We start from the raw sequence: 15,735 nt of genomic DNA, 5'->3' as shown, positions 1-15,735 counted from the left end.
CTACCTTCCCCTCCCCTTAATATTCTCCATATTAGAGACACTTACAGTGATGGGGATGACAATTTAGATGATGCCACACAAACAATGGATGATAATGGGCCCTTGGAGAAAAGTCGTAAAATGTATCCTTCTGTGTTCTCCACTCATCTGGTGTCTGATGATCTAGTTGATCATTTTGGTGACCCATGTTTGACCCAATGTCAATCCACAACCCAAATTCTTCTGAGTGGTTCCCATACTATCAGGTTTCTGATAGTGTGTCCTTTTATTTAAGGCATGCACTTGTTAAGTCGTCTAGGAACAAGTTAAAGTCTGAGTGTCCTGGACCTTCCCTTCAAGGTGGCTGATACCCAGACGAGTGACCGAAACATGGCATTTATTTTTTAACCAAGTTTAGGAAAGATCCCAAGAAGGGGTGGGGGGGGTCAATGGGGACTGATCTAACTACCAGGGTAGACATTTGGACTTAGTTGCACCTTTAATTGGGATATTTGATTTGGCCGAAGAGGCCCAGATGGAGGGCTATCAAGTAGACCCTGAGGCGCTCTCTAACTGGGCTCAGAAAACAATATGAATGCTAGGCAATGCTAATGCCTGTATTTCCCAGGAGCAGCGAAAAGGCCTTCTGCCAAAAATTGACCCCAAACTCAGATCATTGGTAACCAAAGAGGAAGGCCTAATGCGGATGGCCTGCTCTTTGGAAACTCGTTTAATAAAGGAGATGAGCAGATATGTTTCTGCGTTTACTTCTTTGGATAAAGATTTTTTGTTCCCCCCAGCGTGTTTTTGGAAGGGCCAGCAAAGGAAGGGGTCTATTTGCAAGCCATTATTTTTCAAGAGGGAAATCCCTCGCCACAGGCTCCTTCAACCAGGGCACTTACCAAGAATTCTACCAGGGGCCTAAACCTCAATTCTATCCTCGATGTTTCCGTGGAGCCTGTAACAGGGGATACAGATTCGAAGGAGCCTAGCTTCCAGGTAAGGACTTTCAATTCTGGCCTTCCTCCCATAGGAGGCAGACTGGGATCTCGTCTAGATGCCTGGTTCTCCCTAACCTCGGATCCTTGGGTTATCCAAACCGTTCAAGGTTACTGCAGAGAGCTTTATCAGGTTCCCTGTCAGACTCACCTGCCTCAACCTCTTCATTTTCCCCAAGATCAGTTCCTTCTGGTTCAGGAGGAAGTGCAATTCTTACTGACAGAACAGGCTACAGAAAAGGTTTCCTTCAACCCTTCAGGGTTCCTCAATACCATCTTTCTGGTTCAGAAAAAAAAAAAAAAAAACACACAATCGATCAGTTACAAACCTGAAGCTCTTCAACAATTTTGTGGTATATCACCAATTCAGGATGGAGACTATTCTCCTTCTAAGAGATTTTCTGCTTCAAAACGGTTGGTTCGTCTGGACCTTCAAGAAGCGCATCTCTCAGTACCCATTCATCCTAGGAGGGAGAGAGTGTGTGAGTGAGTGTGTGAGTGTGTGAGTGTGTGAGTGTGTGAGTGTGTGAGTGTGTGAGTGAGTGAGTGAGTGAGTGAGTGAGTGAGTGAGTGAGTGAGTGAGTGAGTGAGTGAGTGAGTGAGTGAGTGAGTGAGTGAGTGAGAGAGAGAGTGTGAGAGAGAGAGAGAGTGTGAGTGTGTGAGAGTGTGAGTGTGTGTGTGTGTGTGTGTGTGTGTGTGTGTGTGTGTGTGTGTGTGTGTGTGTGTGTGTGTGTGTGAGTGTGTGTGTGTGTGTGTGTGTGTGTGTCTTTCTTTCAGTTCAGATCCTTTAACCAGTAGTGACCTTCCTCAGAGGTCAGGAGATAAGACTCAGACTATCTGGACGATTTCCTCATCATGGCACAAGACAAGTCTTGCCTGCTAGATCACCTAAACAGTTGCTGGGACCTTTTGTCAATGCTGGCGTTTCTTAGAAATCTTCAAAAGTCTGTTCCAATTCCTTCTCAACGTCACGCATTATCTATCCCTCGCTGTTCCCTCAGATCTTTCCTCCTCCATTCAGGCCATCTTTCCGGGGCCCCTTCATTACAGGGCTCTACAGAGGTTGAAGATCTGTCATCTTCGAAAGGGATTGGCTTACTCGGAACCCGTCATTCTGGATTCCGAGTCCAGAGAAGAACTTTGCTGGTGGATGAGTCATTTGGAACGGGAGAATGATTTTCTCTGCCCCCCCAGATCTGGTCTTAGAATCAGAAGCAAGTCTGACAGGTTGGGGAGCAAGATGTGGGCAACTCTCAACTGGGGGGTCCATGGTCTGTTCAGGAGTCCTTGCTGCACATCAATTGTTTAGAGATGCTTGCAGTTTCCTTTGCCATTCAGTCCTTTATATAAGGCAGAGTAAAATGCTCAGATCTTCTGAGAATATATACCCGACTGAAGACAGGTTGTCTAAACAGTCTGGGCGGAACGAGATCCAAACCTCTGGCTCTTTTGGCCAGGAGTCTGTAGGAATTCTGTCTCCCAATAAATGGCTCGGTCAGGGCAGAATATTTGCCAAGCAAACTTAAAGTGGTAGCAGATTGGTTTTCCAGGCATATCTACAACTCAAGCGATTGGAAACTTCATCCTTCCGTATTCAGTCATCTTTCTTCAGTTCCATGTCAAACGACCGCTTTGCGTCCCAGATCAACACTCAACTTCCTGCCTTCTTCAGCTGGAGGCCAGATCCGCTAGCTATGGCCACAGATGCTTTCCTCCAGTCATGGCCTCCTCTTCTCCTCTATGATTTTCCTCCTTCCTTCTTTATTCCTCAGGTGCTAGCTCAGGCCCACAGACAGCGCTCATACCTTGTTCTGATCACTCTATTCTGGCAGTCCCAGCCTTGGTACTCACTGTTCTCCTCAGGATCTTCCAGTATTGATCCTCCTTTTCCTGATCTGCTCTTGAACCTTCAGGGTCTTCCCCACAGTCTGGTCTTAGAGGGCTCCCTGCATCTCATAGCATTGAGAATTTTGGGGCTTACTGGAGAACCCCAGGAATTTCAGAGGAAGCTGTCCAGTTCAATCAGCAATCCTGGGCTCTGGGTAAAATAAGGGATTACAAATCCACCTGGTTGGTTTGGTGTAGCTGGTGTTTGGACAGTGATTCAGACCCCTTTTCAGCAGTTGTAACCTTAGTGGTGAAGTTTCAGGCTTCCTTGGCTTTGCAGGGTAAGGCTTATCATACTGTTAATACTTACAGGTCTGCGATCTCTTCAGAACATACCAGAGTGGATGGAAGGCCCGTTGGAGAACACCTTTTGGTTTGTCCACTTTTAAAGGGAGTACGTTTTGCTAAACCTCCAGTTCCTAAACACAATGTTATGTGGGATGTGAACTCAGTACTTTGATTATTTCTTGTATTGCCGGATAATGCTGATTTATCGCTGAAACATTTGTCTACCAGATTGACTATGCTTGTGTTTAGTCTCTATTAAACGTGTATCAGATGTTAACGCCCTCGATTTTTCCTCTTTCTGTTATTCCTCTCCAAGTGTTTATTTTCAGGTCAGTAGGCGTACCAAAACTAATTTATCCGCTGTACATTACTCCTTCCCACCCCCAACCTAAACTGTGTAATTGTTAATTGTTTGAAAACGTACGTTTCCTCGAACTACAGATCTCAGAACTTACTCCTCTTGCCAATTACTTATTTCCTTTCAGAAACCCCACAAATCAGTCTCGGCTCCCCTCTTGGCTCGTTGGGTAAGATGACTCATGTCCCTAGCTGGTGTCTCTACCCTTTCTTATGGCACTCATTCTGTGAGAGGGGCTGTGGCCTCTCGAGCCTTTTGGGCAGGGGCTAGTTTACATGACATTCTCTGATCTTTAGATTAGCCAAACGTTAGTCCGTTTAGAACTTTATTGTAAACCTGTAGATCATCCATTGGACACTTATTTCATCGCTTTAAACAAGCATAATAGGAGTTTGTTAAAGCAAAATTGAGATTTTTCCTAGCCTGGGTGCCTGAAAGGCTAGTTTTTATTAAGAAGACACGGAGGCGAGTATTATCCCGACGCGTTTGTATTAACCCTCCCTGCTGCTGCTTCTGCAGTTGCCATGCCCTCAACGAGCTCAGCTGCATCCAGCTGATCCACATCCGGTTTCACCTTGCCTGGTGCCTCCTTGTTGAAGTTCTGGGTCGTCAGTTCTTCCTCCTCCGCTCCTGATGGACTTCTTTAAGGATTTCTTCTCAGCTCTACTTACTCTGTAGACACCAAGGCTAGGAAAATCTCAATTTTTGCTGAATATTCACAGGGAAAAAAAAAACTACATTTTTTGACTGAGAGCCAAGATGGCTTCCTGGTTGAAGTTCTGGCAGCCAATCAGATCTCACCATGGGATATGTTAGATTTGCTGACTCTCTGCAGCCCTAGACGCATCAATTTATTTTTCCTTTAATAACTCCAAAACTACTACACAGATTTGCACCAAATTATAAAAAGCATTCTTTCTGGACCAAGATCTAGCTTCCTGCAAAAAGTGGTTTAATTCCATCAAGCGGTTCAGGCTGTAGGCGTGCACATGGAACCCCCCCTTTTTCTTTGCCACTGCTTGACAAATCAATGCAAAATTTTCAAGACAGCAGCTGAAGCGAGTGGCATACTAGTTATGAAAATTTCATGAAGATTCGTTAAATGGGGCCAAAGTTATTAGCAAAAACAAAAAAAAACTCTGTCTATGGAAACTAGGGCCTAACTGTAGCTACCTAGCTATAGCTGCCTAGAAATACATCTATAGTTGTATAAGTCTGTAGGTAGTTACAGTTAGCACCCAGTTTCCATAGGTAAAGATGCCGTTTGACGAATGAGCCACCAAGCAGGGACTGAGAAAAGAGGGGAGGGGGAAGGGGGGGGGGGGGCAATCACTGTTTCCCAATTGGGTCTATAGAAAAGTCTAAAGTATGAAACGCTGAATGGAATTACACCAAATTTGGCAGGAAGCTAGATCTTGGTGTGCAGATTATGCTTTTTGTGGTATGGTGTACATCTTTTCAGTAGTTTCGGGGATGGTAAAAGGTTGTTGTATGTGTATGGTGCACTGTATATCTGATGGTATTTCCAACTCAAGACTGTAGGGAAGGTATGAAAACAATATTTCTTTTAATTCTGTACAATTTAAGGAATCTAGGGGCGTAAGCCAGACTTCCAATGCCCAGACTGGCTGGGAGAATGCAATGGACAATACATCTGTCAGATTTAGATCATTTTCTTCCCGAAACAAGGTAATCTGCCTAGTCTCCCTTATACAGTAACTTATCCTTGACAAGGATTGATCCACCTGTGTAGCTGGAGTTGTCCATCCCACAGGGTTAGGTGTAAGGTCTACAGCCACACCTATTGATTACTGCAGCTGTGAAATTCATTTACAAAAAGTTAAGTTAGCAGTTCAAACACATACAAGACTAAACAAGCATATGCAATGCAATAGGTCTTGCATTTTTGAGAGTTTGAGCTATTGGTGTTATAAATGCTTTTCTTGCCACATAAATTGGTCAACCCTGCCTTATAATTTGGTGCTTTGTCATATAACTTCAGTGGTCCTGTATATAAACAACTACATATAACTAAAACATTTCCATTTACCTTCTTCCTGTATCTGTAGCCAAAAATTAAAATGTTGCTTGCTATTTAGCATCCTAAATTTAAATCGGACATAACTGCAATGGAATACCAGAGTTGCTGGCTGGAAAGAATTCAAAGAAAACAAAAAAACATATTTACCATAAAAAGGATGGAAACGTGTGGTGATTTTCAAAGAAGTGTAAGCAAGGGCAGCAGCAGGGGGTTAAAAACTTTGTATTTTACCTGTGTGTGAAACATGGGGGGTGCGCTACACCTATACTAACAAAAGATTGCAGTATAAATAGGAGATAAAAGCAGTTTGTGAACTTAAACAGCAACATCAAGCAGTTAAGGGAATGTTTACGACCAGAAAGCAAATGCTAACATCTGCTTGCGAACAAGGTGTTATGAACGCCGCTATTTGACGTGGTTAATAATGTAAATACATGTTTGCTATCCAATAGCACAGCGTTGATTCAGATTCCTCCAGAAGTAATAAAAGTATTTTCCAACAATATAGCTGTAAAGCGAAACACGATAATTTTCTGTTAAAAAGCATTCACTCTCACACTCCCTTTCACATATATACACAGGAATATTACAAATAATTATGTTTTTTGAAGTGACTTAAAGCATGCGGTAAAGGCCAATTACTCTGAAGGCACTATTCCGGTGTATGTCTTTTGCTTAAATGTTTTGCAAAATATCCCACAATAATATATAAAAACAGAGGCCGTAATATGGACACGATGCAAATTTTAAAATTATATACATAATCACAAAAAAGTGTTCCATTACCTATATATAAATAAATGTATGTTTCCTTTTGGGAGTGCTTCCAGTTAAACCAAAAACAAATGTGGTTTAAATAAATACTTTGTAGAGTTGTTATCTGGCTATCTGAATATATAGCTAAAAAGGTAGAAGGCAACTGTAAGTCTATATCAGGTGTGAGGTTGGGGCGTGAAAGTGTGAAGCCCCTGTGGCCACCTCTTTCTCTGGGGGTTGGAGCCCTGCTGCATGTGGAGCCAGGAAGTCCAGCTCCATTACCCTTTAACTCGCTATGTTATACACAGTCAGGGAGTGGAATGGGGAGTTGAGGAGCAGCAGCCACCTCTATCCCTATGCTTTGGAGCCCTGCTGCTTAGGCAGCCAGGAAGGCTTCTTATACTATGTTCTTGTTTGATGTACCTTTTGTGTCCTTCTATAGGCATTATTATTTAGCACAGTATTATTTCCATTTCTTTGTGCATTTTTACTTTGTAAAGTTATATTCCTTCAAAGAAACAATATCAAACTATAAAGCCATAAATAGCAAAAAGGTAGCAGGTGGCTAAAATTCTATGTCGGGTGGAGTGGGAGGTGAGTGTGTGAAACTCCACAGCCACCTCTGTCCATAGGAGTTATAGTCGTGCTGCTCAATCAGCCATAAAAACAGGCACCATAATTTGCTATGTTATCCAAGTTAACGCTATTAAAATGGAGCTAAATTCAAAAACATACAGCACACACCAAAAAGTGCAAAATAAGCAGAACTCACTCCTCCTTTCATGCTTAAGGAACATCCAAAATATATGAATCCCGACAAATATAAAACACAAACAAAGCAAAAGCCCGGAGTCTGATAAAGCATATATGTACCAAGCATTGCAAGTGGCACCTAGTAATACACACTACATAGTTCATAAACTCCATAAAGGGATGGTAAAGGCCTACTAAATATATTTTAATGTGGTAGTAGCACAAATACCAAAGAACAAATTATTATTCTTTTTAAAAACACTTAAAAACGCACAACACGCACCAAGTGATCTCAGGCGGTAGTTGGGGCTATGGCTTATTTTACTCACTTCTTCTATAATATTCACAACACCCCCCACCAAGGGACCAAAGAAAATATTTAAAGGTTTTAGGGATGCAAGTTCAGACAAAATACAAACTTGTAGTAGTGCAAATTCCTACAAACCAAAAATAATAAATATGCTTTTTAAAGTCACCATTACTGCACAGAACACACCTAACAGTCTCAAAGCACTAATCCAGCCTATGGTCTGGTTAAGCGCATTTCAATCAATAAAAATACCTTAGGAACGCATTTCTATTAACACAACTGCAAATACTGTCCAGATAAGTGCATCCCACAATACAAAAAAATGGGAAAGGGGGAAAAGGGGAGGCCTAGCTGAAATGGACAGTTTCGGGGTTTCATCAAGCAATACTGAGAGAAGTGATTACTTAAAAGCCACAAGTTGCCTATAGGAATAAGTGCTCGGCTAGTAAAGCAGAGCTAACAGTGGACACATACTGCAATTATAGCGTTCAGCTTTTATGAATAGGCTGTTGATTCAATAAAGATTCTGCTCAGAGATTGTTGAAGCTACTGCCAGCACGGCATAAATAATGCATCTTGGAATAAAGCTTTGCATGGCCTTCACAAAAGATGCTAAGTAAACAATGAGCTATGGTTGAGCTCCGATATGTATGAAGGTTTCCTTAGAGGGCAACCTTGAAACTCTGCAGTGTGTCATTATGTTACTCCCGCAAATCAAGGAAACTATTTTATGGGCTCCTGTGAAAAATTAGTTTTATACTACTGCAGTTTGAACACTGTGCACCCCAACAGGATAAATCTAGATGCAAGACATGGTATTTAACAATTAGTAGCATATAATATTACAAAATATGAAAATGATTTTTGTTCCCAAAGGCAATCAACCACAAGGAATATATAATATTACCCGCATGTATGTGGTATTTATATAGCATGAACCGAGACAAAAAAAAAATCTATTCATATTTGGTAACAAGTCTGACGAAGAACAGAAATACTTATAATGTTCTCAAAAAGGAAAGAGAAGTAAAAGATAGCTAACAGATAATTATGTACTGATTAACCTAAACATTTTAGTCTGATGATGAAATGAGGATTATGATTACTTTAAACTGCATGTACACTGAAATGAGCAACTGAAACTATCAATTAAGATGAAGCATGACCTATTATTTTAAATAGTTTTAATGATTCTTACCAAGTACACTGTCGGGATGGGGAGAGGGGAGCGATTCTAGTATGTTAAACACTGATATTGTGAAAAATATTAATAGTAATGTAAATTTTGGTGTACAGTATCTGCAATAATACCGAAATTAAAATTTAAAGACCAAATACACTACAAATTCAGTTTTATGCTGATAACTAAGTGTACCACTAGAATTATGACTCTTTGAAAGGCTATAGGATAACGGTGTATCTAGTTCCCAGCTGCTTTCTCATGAGATATAAATGTGTTTTATCCTTATCAGTGGAGTCCATTAGAGCACTATAAATTTTATTGGACTGGTATCGTAAAGGGAGATAGCTACACGAGAACCGCTCACTTGATGAATTGCCATCTTGTTCCACGAGAAATGTAGATGTCATGCTTTATTTTGGACAAATATATAATTTAGTATCCACATAAGGCAATAGGACATGAGAACTCACTAAGGTGAAATCTTATTTTAATTGTCTGACTTAACAGAGCAGCTGTCACCAGACAATTATGTAAGCCTCACCAGACAGGGGATTTGGCACTGCCCACATGTTCGTAGCCAGGAGTATATGTTTCGACTGGGCAGAAGTTGTGTGGTTCCACAAAAAGTGCTTTCCCTCCACGGTGATGTGATCATGTTATTTATTTAAACAAATGCTTAAGCGTGTACTTTCATTGGCACCCCCAATACACTCTAATGCTATTAAAATGCCTTAGATAAATAGATAATGTATGTTGTTTTTCTTCGGCAACAGCAGAGCTGGGAGGAGGGCAGTTATTAACTTACATAGATTTTTAGGTTTGGTTTGATTGTGCAACTGTGATCTGACCTTTTAATGTACACCAATATTACCCAACAGCTCTTTCCTTCCACACAAATACAAATCTATTCTCATGCTATTTACTTGTATGCTTCACATTACCATAACACTCCTTCAAAGCAAGACCTGTTTTTTCCTTAATTTTTACAAAAATCTGTAAATTTATCACAATGTACCCATACACAAAAACAATGTAGTCATTAACTACCAGAGATCGTCCACCTATAACAACATTAAACATGTAAGCAACTATCTATGTAAGTGGCCCCTACAAGGTAATATGCTGTAAGAATTGCCAATGATTGCCCTCTGAAATAAAAACTGTACATAACTCAGTATTGGACAAGCATACCTTATTTGAAATATAACCCGGGAAAAATGTAGACTTGACTGTAGCTTTTTATGTTCAGTATATCTTCTCTGCTGACTGTATACCATGTGAAATAAGTTTATTAAATCACATGATCAAACCTGCTGCTTTACTGTGAACAAGACATTTATGGCCACAATACATTTGTGCCTAACTTGAGAATAAACGTCTTTCCTGAATGAAAAGTGATGACAAAAAGTATTAAGTGAGGAGACCGGTGGTACACTGCCATCAAACTGTTATGGTGCCATCACAAACGATGGAGCCGAACGCCAGGTTGTTATTAAATGTCACTATAACCCTGAGATGACAATAGAGGACAACGGTACTTGTTAAGTATTTATTATATTACATGTGTCTTTTGGGGTCGTTAGCTAGAAAAGCTGTTTTTCTTTTACCAGAAAGGAAAATATTTAAGTGAGATGGAGGCCTGTACTTCTCGGTTGCCTTCAATAAAAAAAAATTTAAAAAAAAAATGAATAAAAAAACGTATTTATGTAGCTTTGAAAGTAGTATTTTAGGAACAAGAAAACCTTTGCGTTGTTAACAGTCAGCAGAACGACTAGATTGTTAAAGTCCTACTCTTTAAGGATCAGTTAACACAGGGCACCAAATAATTAGAACGTTTAAGTATTTTTACCTTTCATGGAGAGGGTCGGGCAAAACCCAAAATGGCAAATTGCTATGCACAGCACAATCAAATGTCAAATACCTGATGGAAACATATCATGTTCAAATTGTATGCGGTCTCAAAGATGATCCATCTATTTATGGCCCATTTTCCCCAAATCACCTTTAGGAGGATTTTTCATTGTGCCTTTACATGATATTTATGTAACTTTTGAGTTTGTGGAGAATTAACATATTAGAAGGGGTGGGTAATAAAGGTGTCACTATAACAGAGTTAATCCACACATCTCAGTACTTCCTCAGGATCTCAGGGTACAATGTATGATCGTCCAAATATATCAATCAGTTCAACCCTTATTCGTAAACATCCGGTTTCGTTATTACGTTTCCTCCAGAATTCATTCTAGAAGAACATCTTCTCAGAAACAGATTTCTTGTTGTATTTATCTGTCCCTTTCCAAATATCCCACAAAGCCATATTTGGCTCAGGTAAGAAATTGATAAACCTGCCCTGCGATAGTGTAAATATCAAAGCGAGGAAAGCTAAGAAAATTGTTATATTGTTACTTCTCTTTACCTACAGTTTCTTAAAGCATTAAAAAACGTAATGCCATACTACGGTCATGAATTCTAACCCTACATACTCCTTTTAATGTACAAAGATCCAATCTCCCCGACAATGGGCCCTGAATAAGTTGCTATCAGGCAGGAAAGTTTAGTCCTCAAAAAGACAAAGAAAAGATTAGAAAACGTGTCCCAAAAAGTGAAACACTTTTGGTAAAAGAAGGAGAAATCTTTGAGACCAGAAAAGATGGAAGCACCCCTTCTTTAAGACACTTGGACCCGAATACTTCTGCAGAATGTGTAGTATTTGTTATAAGGAAAAATGAACAGCTGTTGCTTGCTAAAATAAAACATTTTATTGACAACACGTCAGGTTGTCCCATTCAAAACAATAAGATCAGCAAAACAATGCCAAAAGAATGGATGATGCGAGTCAAAAAAAAAAAAAAAAATGAACTTAATGATCATAAATGTAACTAGGTAAATAAGACAGAAGCGCCACATTACCGACCTCCGCAGGTGTTCTGTGTTCGGCACTAGATCGTCACAAAAAAGGGTAACTGGGCAGAGCAACGGTAAGAACGTCACTACCACAGCACATAGTTTCTATAAGCGATGAAGGATAAATAGAAACAATGAGCCAAGGCACTTGATCCGAGATGTGTATGATGTAGTAAACCGTTAAACCTGGAGAATGGACCAGGAATAAAGCACGAAACTTCAAAATACCGCCAGACTTCAAGTGCCCTCGGCGTAAATTCATTAAAGAAAGCTACCCTAACTTGACAAAACTATGTTTTACTTAATACCCTTTGCTATACTACCACCTCAAATTTCGCATTCTTCCATGCAGTGCCCGTGTCACACGAACATCAAACTGCCTATCCCCTACACCGCATTTCTCAAAACTAGAAGCCTACCTCGTCAGGTAACGCGCCTCCTCAAATAGGCAATTTCGGGTGACTACTTCAAACCCGGGGTCTTTAACACACAAATCTGTGCTGCCAAGATGGGTAATCAGAGCCGGTCAATAAAAGCTAATCAAAGAGTCTGGGTTTTAGAATGAATTGGCTTGGTATAATGCAGCCCATGACCCAAAACACTGCCCGTGAAACCAGAAGGATAGCATACCTAATTGAATGGTTTCATCCAGGAAAAGCTACATCAATGGGGCGCTTTGGCGTCTGATGCCCGAAAGCTGCACCATGAATTAACACACTACAAACATATGTGTATATCTATTCCCCGCAGTCCTACAACTTCAAAACTCACAGGGTTCTCGGCTGCCCGTCGTCCTCCATGGTTTCCCCTTTAACCAGTGAACGCGTCTCTCAAACGAGAGAGCGAGCCCAGAGCAGAAAGGTCCCAGACCTCTCAGCAAAGACTGTAGGCTCTGCAGACTCAGGAGCCACTGTCAGGGGGAACAAAATGGCCACCGGCATCCAGTAAGGAAGCCGGTTTCAGCGCAAGCGCGAAAGATCCGCGCCTGCCTTTTAAGTTACGAAGCCATCCTTGTCCATGGAGACTAAAGAAGGACAAGAACTCTTTGCAGTCTCTGTCAGTATGTGACAGGGAAACGCTGATAGGTGGCCGTCTGTAACAGGCAAACCAGAATGAGCAGCGATAATTATTTATTAACATGTTTATGTTCGTAAGAAGCTTTGTACCGATCCGTTAAAGTAACACTACATATTTATGAACGATTTTGATTTCAAAATAGTTTGAAAAGCCTCTTTTGATTTAAAAAATGAGTGCTTTTTTTTCACAATTGCCGTATTTATATTGATTTACCGACTTGTTTTTGATTTTCCCGACTCCCTTTCTGTTCAAAAACGACGGTGCCACTGTGCTTTACTTTTAAAGTGTTAACGCTCTAGTTTACTTTTATATAATGTTCCATTCTTGCGCGTCACCTTAACCCCTTCGCTGCCAGGCCTTTTCCCCTCCTGTGACCAGCCTTTTTTTTTTGGCTATTTGGGGCAGTTCCCGCTTAGGCCCTCATAACTTTTTGTTCACATAAGCTACCCACGCCAAATTTGCGTCATTTTTTACAACATCCTAAGGATTCTAAAGGTACCCGGACTTTGTGGGTTCCCCTGAAGGAGACCAAGAAATTAGCCAAAATACAGTGAACATTTTTTTTTTTTTTTTAAATGGTAAAAAAGGGCTCCAGAAGGCGGCTCGTGGTTTTCCCCCTGCAAATGGCATCAACAAAGGGTTTGCCGGTGGCAAGATCACCATCTTCCCAGCTTTCAGGAACAGGCAGACTTGAATTAGAAAACCCGATTTTTCAATACACTTTTGACATTTTACTGGGACATACCCCATTTGTTATTATTTTTTGTGCTTTCAGCCTCCTTCCAGTTAGTGTCCGAAATGGATGAGAAACCAATGCTGGATCCCAGAAAGCTAAACGTTTCTGAAAAGTAGACAAAAATCTGAATTCAGCAAGGAGTAATTTGTGTAGATCCTACAACTGTTTCCTACAGAAAATAACAGCTGAAATAAACAAATGTTGAAATTGAGGGGAAAACAGACATTTTTCTCCACGTTTTACTCTGTAACTTTTTCCTGTGATGTCAGATTTTTGAAAGCAATATACTGTTACATCCGCTGGACTCTTCTGGTTGCAGGGATATATAAGGCTTGGAGGTTCATCAAGAACCCTAGGTACCCAGAGCCAATAAATGAGCTGCACCTTGCAATGGGTTTTTATTCTATACCGGGTATACAGCAATTCATTTGCTGAAATATAAAGAGTGAGAAATAGGTATCAAGAAAACCTTTGTATTTCCAAAATGGGCACAAGATAAGGTGTTGAGGAGCAGTGGTTATTTGCACATCTCTGAATTATGGGGTACCCATACGAGTATGTGAATTACAGGTCATTTCTCAAATAGAAGTCTTTTTTACACACTGTTTTATATTTGGAAGGAAAAAATGTAGAGAAAGACAAGGGGCAATAACACTTGTTTTGCTATTCTATGTTCCCCCAAGTCTCCCGATAAAAATGGTACCTCACTTGTGTGGGTAGGCCTAGTGCCCGCGACAGGAAATGCCTTAAAACACAAAGTGGACACATCACATTTTCTCAAAGAAAACAGAGGTGTTTTTTTGCAAAGTGCCTACCTGTGGATTTTGGCCTCTAGCTCAGCCAGCACCTAGGGAAACCTACCAAACCTGTGCATTTTTGAAAACTAGAGACCTAGGGGAATCCAAGATGGAGTGACTTGTGGGGCTCTCATCAGGTTCTGTTACCCAGAATCCTTTGCAAACCTCAACATTTGGCCCAAAAACACTTTTTCCTCTCATTTCAGTGACAGAAAGTTCTGGAATCTGAGAGGAGCCACAAATTTCCTTCCACCCAGCGTTCCCCCAAGTCTCCCGATAAAAATGGTACCTCACTTGTGTGGGTAGGCCTAGCGCCCACAAAAGGAAATGGCCCAAAACACAACGTGGACACATCACATTTTTTCGCAGAAAACAGAGGTGTTTTTTACAAAGTGCCTATCTGTGGATTGTGGCCTCTAACTCAGCCGGCATCTAGGGAAACCTAACAAACAAGCGCATTTTTGAAAACTAGACACCTAGGGGAATCCAAGATGGGGTTACTTGTGGTGCTCTTACCAGGTTCTGTTACCCAGAATCCTTAGCAAACCTCAAAATTTGGCCCAAAAAACACTTTTTCCTCTCATTTCGGTGACAGAAAGTTCTGGAATCAGAGAGGAGCCACACATTTCCTTCCACCCAGCGTTCCCCCAAGTCTCCCGATAAAAATGGTACATCACTTTTGTGGGTGGGCCTACTGCCCACGAAAGGAAATGCCCCAAAACACTATCTGGACACATCAAAATTATCAAATACAAAACTACCTGTTTTTGCAGGGTGGCACCTGCGTTTTTGGTCCTGGGCTCAGCAGCCTTCTAGGGAAACCTACAAAACCCAGACATTTCTGAAAACTACACACTTGAGGGAGTCCAGTGAGGTGTGACTTGCGTGGATTCCCCAATGTTTTCTTACCCAGAATCCTCAGCAAACCTCAAATTTAGCTAAACAAATCACATTTTTTCCCACATTTCTGTGTGGGATCACCGCATTGGGACACATTTCATACCACCCAATGTTCCCCTCAGTCTCCCAGTAAAAATGATACCTCATTTGTGTAGGTGGGCCAAGTGCTTGTGAAAGGGAAGAGTCAAAAACATGTCGATATTGAGGGGGAACAAAGGGGTTCCAAAAGGGCAGTTTGCAAAAAAACATTTTTAGGCTGACAAGTGCAGCAGAATTGTTATCGGTAGAGATGAGACAATGCTGGGTGGTAGGAATTTTGTTGATTCCTGCAGATTCCGGAAGATTCCATCACAAAAATGTGGGAAAAATGTGTGATTTCCAGCAAAGTTAGAGGTTTGCAGGGGATTGTGGGTACAAAAATCGTGTGGGGTGCATGTGAAACACACCACCCTGGAATCACCCAGATGTTTAGTTTTCAGATGTGTCTAGGTCTTGTGGATTTTTCTACATGGCAGCGTCCCAAAGTCCATAAAGTGCAGCCCTCACCATTCCAAGTGGGATGATTTTGAGAGTAAGCCAAGCTCTCATGGCCCAAATGTAAAACTTAAACCCAAAGTACTCAAATGTCTTCTTGCTTGCTGTGGGATAAGATGTTTTAGAGTGCGGGGGAGAGCTGAAAGACTGTTACCCCCTTCAGTTGACGTGGGGGCGTAACCAGGCCCATACTGGTTGGTAGCCACCACCCCACTATGTTTTGTTTTTTAAAAA

The sequence above is a fragment of the Pleurodeles waltl genome, chromosome 6, assembly GCF_031143425.1.
Source record: "Pleurodeles waltl isolate 20211129_DDA chromosome 6, aPleWal1.hap1.20221129, whole genome shotgun sequence".
Classification (NCBI taxonomy): Eukaryota; Metazoa; Chordata; class Amphibia; order Caudata; family Salamandridae; genus Pleurodeles; species Pleurodeles waltl.
The sequence above is the reverse complement of the archived record's forward strand: the minus strand, read 5'-3'. Positions refer to the sequence as shown.